Source organism: Triticum aestivum, chromosome 6B (assembly GCF_018294505.1).
Source record: "Triticum aestivum cultivar Chinese Spring chromosome 6B, IWGSC CS RefSeq v2.1, whole genome shotgun sequence".
Lineage (NCBI taxonomy): Eukaryota > Viridiplantae > Streptophyta > Magnoliopsida > Poales > Poaceae > Triticum > Triticum aestivum.
In genome coordinates this window covers 506,868,716-506,876,280 of record NC_057810.1, presented here as the reverse complement: position 1 = coordinate 506,876,280, position 7,565 = coordinate 506,868,716, and positions in this window count along the sequence as shown.

Below are 7,565 nucleotides of genomic sequence, written 5' to 3'. Positions count from 1 at the left end.
GGAAGTAGATGATGAGGTAGAACCTATTGCCCTTTTTATTATCAAACCTTTGGGAGTTACTTCTATGTTATGCTCAGGATTGCTATGCTATGCTCGTAGACGTGGATTGGGTGAGTGTATCCATGACAGATGAGAGTATTGTTAATTATTGGTTAACTTAAGGTGGCCACTTAAATGCACATCTGGATGGATTGGTTGAGGCACCCTGGAGTACCCAGTGGTTGTTAGGGCACCTAGAGAATCCAATGTTGTCCTAGGATATCCCGGAGTACCCGTGTGATCATCCTACGGTTCAACACCCAGGCTCAAAGGGATCATAAGATTATTCATGCTAGCAACTTCCATATGCGGCCACAAGCCATTATGGGCTCTGGCATAGTTGAATAAGTTGTGTGGGCTCTTTCAGTGGTAGACTAGCAGATGTAGGGGATGTAGGTGGTACTGTCTACCCAGAGTAAAGAGTTAATGCTTCTGAAAGACTGTGTCTCGGTCATCCATTTCTCAAATACCTTGTAGTGCGACAAATCTAACAGAGAAGATCGAGTTTTGTGGGGAAAAGTGTGCAAACCTCTACAGAGTGTACAAACTAATCATGCTTAGTTGTGTCCCCGGTTATGGACATCTTGAGTATCTAGTTCTTGGATTATCATGTTGATCTCATCACTCTAAATTAATTTTCTTGGGTTAATTGTTGATGCTTAATTGGGATTGAGTTGGAGGAACCGTCTCAATGTTTAACAACCACCATGATAGTTAAATAAACTATATTCCTTTGTTGTAGGGAAAAATTGGCTTTATGCAAAACTGTAACCATAGAGCTTTCCACCGGCCATATATGCATATAGTGATAGCATTTATCATGTTCATTACTCTATGTGTTACATTGCCAGCATATTCCATGTGCTGACCTGTTTCGGGCTGCAACATATCATGTTGCAGACTTTTCAGACGACGAGTAAGGTGCCATAGGTCGTTGTCATTCACTCAGCTATGTCATTGGAGTTGATGGACTCACTTTATCTTCCAAGCCTTCCGTTGTTATCGTATTTAGATGGCCTTAAGCCATATTATTGTAATAAGTTCTCTTTTGAGACATTCGATGTAATAAGTGTGTGATTGAAACTCTGTTATAAATCCTCAAGTATTGTGCTTGTCAGCATTACCGATCCAGGGATGACACTGATTCACAGAGACTAGACTGTTTGAGGTCTGGTCTCTACAAGATGGTACCAGAGCACATGCTGACTATAGGACACGACCACTAAGATAAACCATAGGTCACTCTTCTCTACTCATTTCTGACTCCTCTCCCTTTTCTACTCTATAGGATGGCAGACTCAAGGAACAAGTTTATGCAACCGGATGAAGACACTCCTTTTGGATGACACTTGAAGGAAGTTACTAGGTATCTGAACATCAGAATACCAAGTTTCACCGGGACCTACATCGCCACTTTACCAGAAGAGGAGTGTTGGATGATTCGAGTTCAAGTTCCAGGAAGGACGTTTATGCCAGTCACAGATCCCATAGAGTTTTCCTTTGATGCACCAACCTGGAGCCTAGGAAAGAGTATGTCAGCCCACATCGCTATGGAATGCATTGGAGAAGTTTATCACAAGGATCTTAAGGACACTATCTACCAGATATGTGGGCGTCGAGATGAGTAATGGGAGATGATAAACACTAGGAGAGACAGGTCCATTGCAGCTTTCATCCAGGAGTTAAACCAGCACATTCGTCGTCAGGAGAATCAGATGTGCGCAGGCATGATAGATCTGAAGAAGGCAATGACCAGGATCGCAGAGCTAGAAGAGGAACTCAAGTCTACACGTGATGGATATGAGGAGGAAATGACAATACTAGTGGAGAAGAATGACGATCTGACAAGGAAGCTAGGAGTATTCATGGGAGACCCCGCGCCAGGAGGAGATGATGATGATTCCAAGGACATTCGTTCAGAGGACTACATCATCATCAACGACACCGATTCAGACCCGGACGATAGAGATGATGACTATGTTGATGAAGCTGGAGCGGATATCATGGAGTCTTCCTCCGATCAAAACTTCTAGTCGACCGCCACATCAGTAGTAGTATTCCCCCCATGTATATAGTATAGTCTGAGCACTTTTGTAACGACAGTTAGACCGATTGTATGCCCTTGTTTGAATTGATCGAAGTGATATGATTGTGTTTGTCTCATGTGCATATGGGTAGTTTTTTCCCCTTAGACCTCATTCTATTCTGTTTTTTCACCTTTTCTAAACCCATCAGATGCCTCCGAGACGTGACAATGGATTTGCCTTCCCACAGGAGCTCACTCAGTTGATCCAGCAGTAGAATACCCTGATGCAGGGGTTAGTTCAGACTCAGAACCAAGGCAAAAACAACAACAACAACAACCCGCCCCCACCACCACCTATTGACCACTTAGCCCGTTTCCTAAGGCTGAATCCGCCAGTGTTCTCTAGTGGCACCGATTCGATTGTTGCAGATGATTGGCTCCGCAAGATTGGAAGGGAGCTGACAACTGCAGGATGCACAGATGCGAAGGGAGTGCGTTTTGCCGCACACTAGCTTGATGGACCCGCAACATCATGGTGGGCGAATTTCACAGCCACTTACCCCATTGACACTGTTACATGGGATCAGTTTCAGCGGGGTTTCCGCACTGCCCATGTTTCAGCAGGAGCTATGAACATGAAAAAGCACGAGTTTCGCGACTTGCGCCAAGGAGGACGCATAGTGGGCCAGTATGTGGATGAGTTTAGTAAGTTAGCCCGTTATGCCCCTAATGATGTAGCTACATATGCTGCTAAGCAGGAGAAGTTTCTGGAAGGACTGAATGATGAGCTAAGCATGCAGTTGATGGTGGCAACCTTCAACAACTACCAGGAGTTGGTAGATAGAGCAATCATGATCAAAGGGAGGCAGTAGTAGATAGACAGCCGCAAGAGGAAGTATGCACAAGGGAAGTACAATTCAGGAGCTCAGCAGAGACCCTGTTTTACCCCGAACTCGGGAGGACACATTCACCATAACCATGGAGGCCATAATTCCAATGGAGGAAGTTTGCATAACCATAGTGGCCCGAAGAATGGGAATGGGAATGGAGGAAGCAACGGCCAGAACCGTTCCAACCCAGCAACGCCCGCCAAGAAGGATCTAAGTCACATTACTTGTTTCAAGCGCGGGAAGAATGGACACAACACCATCGAGTGTTCTGAAGCAAAGAACGGAAATGGAAATGGAAGCTCTGGGAAGAAGCCCAACCCTTCCAACAGGGGACAAGTGAACCACGTTAGCGTGGAGGAGGTTGAAGCGCAACCAGATGCAGTTATAGGTAAGTTTTTGGTTAAGTCATTTACTGCAATCATTTTTTTTTTGATACTGGTGCATCACATTCATACATATCAAGGGGATTTGTGGATAAGTATTGCCTACCAACCCAAGCCCTTAGATCTCCCATGTTAGTAACCTCGCCAGGAGCAAAGTATATGGCTAGCCTATGGTGTGATCGGTTACCATTAAGGATTGGTAACTACGTGTTTTCCCTCAGACCTAATAATATTGGAGTCGCAAGGACTGGATGCAATATTAGGCATGGATTGGTTATCGAAGTATGAAGGGAACATTGACTGCGCCAGTAAGTCGATTATGCTCACCACCCCAGAAGGAAGAAGGATCAAGTATGTATCCCGGCATGTGCCGAAGAGGACTCAAGTGAATTCCTTATCAGGAGTTGTACAGGAGGAAGTATCAGTGGTGAAGAATTTCCCCAACGTATTTCCAGAGGAGTTCCCAAGCATGCCACCAGATAGAGACATTGAGTTTTTGATTGAACTTTTGCCAGGCACCGGGCCAATATCAAAGAGACTGTATCGGATGCCCGCAAAGGATTTGGAGGAAATTAAGAAGCAGATTAAGGAGTTATTGGATAAAGGTTACATATGACCAAGTTCATCACCCTAGGGATGTCCAGTACTTTTAGTAGAGAAGAAGGATGGATCATTAAGGATGTTTGTTGATTATCGTGCGTTGAATGAGGTGACGATCAAGAACAAGTACCCGATGCCGATGATCAATGATTTGTTTGACCAGTTCCAAGGAGCTAAGGTGTTTTCCAAGATCGATCTGCGATCAGGATACCATCAGTTGAAGATTCAAGAGCAGGATATACCTAAGACAGCTTTTACCACAAGGTACGGGCTATATGAGTATACTGCTATGTCATTTGGTCTAACTAACGCGCCTGCATATTTCATGAACATGATGAACCAAGTGTTTATGGAGTTTTTGGATAAGTTCGTCATGGTGTTCATTGATGATATATTGGTCTACTCGAAGAATGAAGAGGAGCATAAGGAGCATTTGCGTTTGGTTCTTGAGAAACTCAGAGAACATCAGTTATATGCCAAGTTCAGCAAATGTTAGTTTTGGTTGAAGGAAGTTGGATTTCTCGTACATGTTATATCCGGAGAAGGAATAGCAGTAGACCCCACCAAGGTTGTTTCTGTAACTAAATGGGTAGCACCCACGTGAGCTGGAGAGATCAGGAGTTTTCTTGGACTCGCAGGATATTACTGGAGGTTCATAGAGAATTTCTCCAAGATTGCAAAGCCCATGACAGAGTTGTTGAAGAAGGACACCAAGTTCAAATGGACTGAGAAATGTGAGGCCAGTTTTCAGGAGTTGAAGAAGCGTTTGGTTTCAGCACCAGTATTGATTCTTCCAGATCAACGCAAGGATTATCAAGTGTATTACGACGCTTCACGTCGAGGACTTGGAGCAGTGCTTATGTGGGAGGGAAAATTTGTTTCATATGCCTCACGACAGCTTAAACCTCATGAGCAAAATTATGGTACACATGATTTGGAGTTAGCAGCCATAGTGCATGCGTTGAAGACATGGAGACATTTTCTCATCAGAAACCACTGTGAGGTGTACACGGATCACAAGAGTTTGAAATACATCTTCACGTAGAAGGAGTTGAACCTCAGGCAAAGGAGATGGTTGGAGCTCATCAAGGATTATGATATGAAGTTGCACTATCATCCCAGAAAGGCTAATGTAGTAGCAGATGCGTTGAGTCGCAAGAGTTATGTTAATACGCTCATGACCGGAGGATTACCCAAGGAGTTAGCAGAGGATCTTCATGAGCTATGTTTGGAAATAGTTCCGAGAGGTTATGTAGCAGCATTGGAAATTCATTCCACTTTGATGGATAAGATCAGAGAAACTCAAAAGACTGACAAGGAGATTGCCGAGATAAAGGAAAGGATGAGCAAAGGAAAGGCTAAAGGATTCCGTGAGGATGAGCACGACACTTTATGGTTTGAGGATCGTGTTTATGTGCCTAATGACCCCGAGATCAGGAAGTAGATTCTCCAGGAGGCCCATGATTCGCCGTATTCGATTCACCCAGGAAACACCAAGATGTATCTGGATTTGAAGGAAAGTTTCTGGTGGACCAGTATGAAGAAGGATATTGCTGAGTATGTATCAGTATGTGATGTATGTCAGAGAGTTAAGGAAAAGCACCAGAAGCTAGCAGGATTGCTACAACCATTGCCAATATCCAAATGGAAATGGGACAAGCTTGGCATGGACTTTATCATGGGATTGCCCAGGACTCGTTCAGGCTATGACTCTATCTGGGTTGTAGTCGATCGGTTGATAAAAGTAGCTCATTTCATCCCAGTGAAGACCACTTATACAAGTGCAAAGTTGGCAAAGATATACATGACCAGGATCGTATTTCTGTATGGAGTTCCGAGGACCATCGTATCAGACAGAGGAAACCAGTTTACCTCAAAGGTCTGGAATCAGTTGCATGAGACTTTGGGTACTAGGCTAGAGTTCAGTACAGCCTTTCATCCACAGATAGATGGACAAACCGAGAGACTCAATCAGATTCTGGAGGACATGTTGAGAGCTTGTGCGCTAGATTATGGATCTAGTTGGGACGACAATTTGCCGTATGCAGAGTTTTCTTACAACAACAGTTATCAAGACAGTTTGAAGATGGACCCTTTCAAAGCTTTGTACGGAAGGAGATGCAGGACACCGTTATTGTGGGATGAAGTAGGAGATCGTCAGTTGTTTGGACCGGATGTGATTAAGGAGTCTGAAGAGAAGGTTAAGTTGATTCGCGACAGACTCAAGGTAGCCCAATCCAGGCAGAAGAGTTATGCGGATTCTAAACGCAAGGAGACAGTTTATGAAGTCGGAGACAGAGTATACCTTCGTGTGTCACCACTTCGAGGAGTTAAGCGTTTTGGAGTTAAGGGAAAGTTAGCACCACATTTTGTGGGACCATACAAAGTTTTGGAACGTATGGGAGAAGTTGCTTCCAAGCTGGAATTGCCTAAAGGATTGTCAGGAGTTCACGACGTGTTCCACGTTTCCCAGTTAAAGAAGTGCCACGCAGAGATGGCCGATATTCCTCTGAGAGATACAGTGCCGCTGGAAGCGATTCAGCTGGATAGTGATTTGACCTATGAGGAGAAACCAGTGAAGATTCTCGAGTTTGCCAGCCGAGTCACACGCAGCAAGGTTATCAAGTTTTGCAAAGTTCAGTGGAGCCACCATACCGAGGATGAAGCCACCTGGGAACGAGAGTAAGACCTAAGGAAGGACCACCCACACCTATTCTCTAGCCAACCGGAATCTCGAGGGCGAGATTCATCTTAAGGGGGTTAGGTTTGTAACATCCCAAATTTTCAATTTGGAATGTTATACATAGGTCATCATATGCATATCATATTTTATTGCATTTTGGTTGATCCTTGAAATTGTAAGCAACTCAAAGACCCACGGAAAGAGTTGGGGATTTTGTTTATTTTCAAATTTGAACTTTCGTCAAATATTGAAAAGAGGATCTTTTTGGTTTTAATCATTTTTGTCTCCGAATACTTCAAATATTAAAATAAAAGAGAGGAGATAATATGACTTCTCCAAAATAAAAGAAATATTGGAGGAAAATATTAAGATCAAATTTTATATCTTTTTGGAGTTTTATTGCTATTTTATTGGAATTAGAAAAATATGCATGTTTTCAAAATTGCACTTTAGGCCAGAAAAATGTTCACTTTGTTCTAAATATTCTATTTACACGGTGAACATTTGTGTTGACATTTTTAGGATTTTTTTTCTATTTATTAGGATTTTTTTTCCTGTTCAGCGGAATTATTTTAAAAAAAAAAGTTCCCGCCCTACTGGGTCGAAGCCCAGCCGAGCAGGCCAGCCCGTTTCGCCGCCGTCTCCGCGCGGGACTCCAGGGACGCCGCTGCCGTCCGCTGCCCCCTCTACCAAGTCGAAGACCACGGGGGGCCTTTATAAGACGCCGCCCTGGGCCCCTCTCGCCACCCCGAGTTGCCCCGCCGCCTGCGCCGCACACCGCCGCCGCACCCACCGCCTCTTGCGTTGTCCGCCGCCGCGTGTTGCCGCCCTCACCCATGCCTCCTGCCGCCGCCGCCTCGCCTCACCTTGCCCCGCCTGAGGTAGCCACCGCAGCTGCCGGTCGTTCGTTGTTTTTTTTTGAAAAACCGTCCATTTTTTTTGAA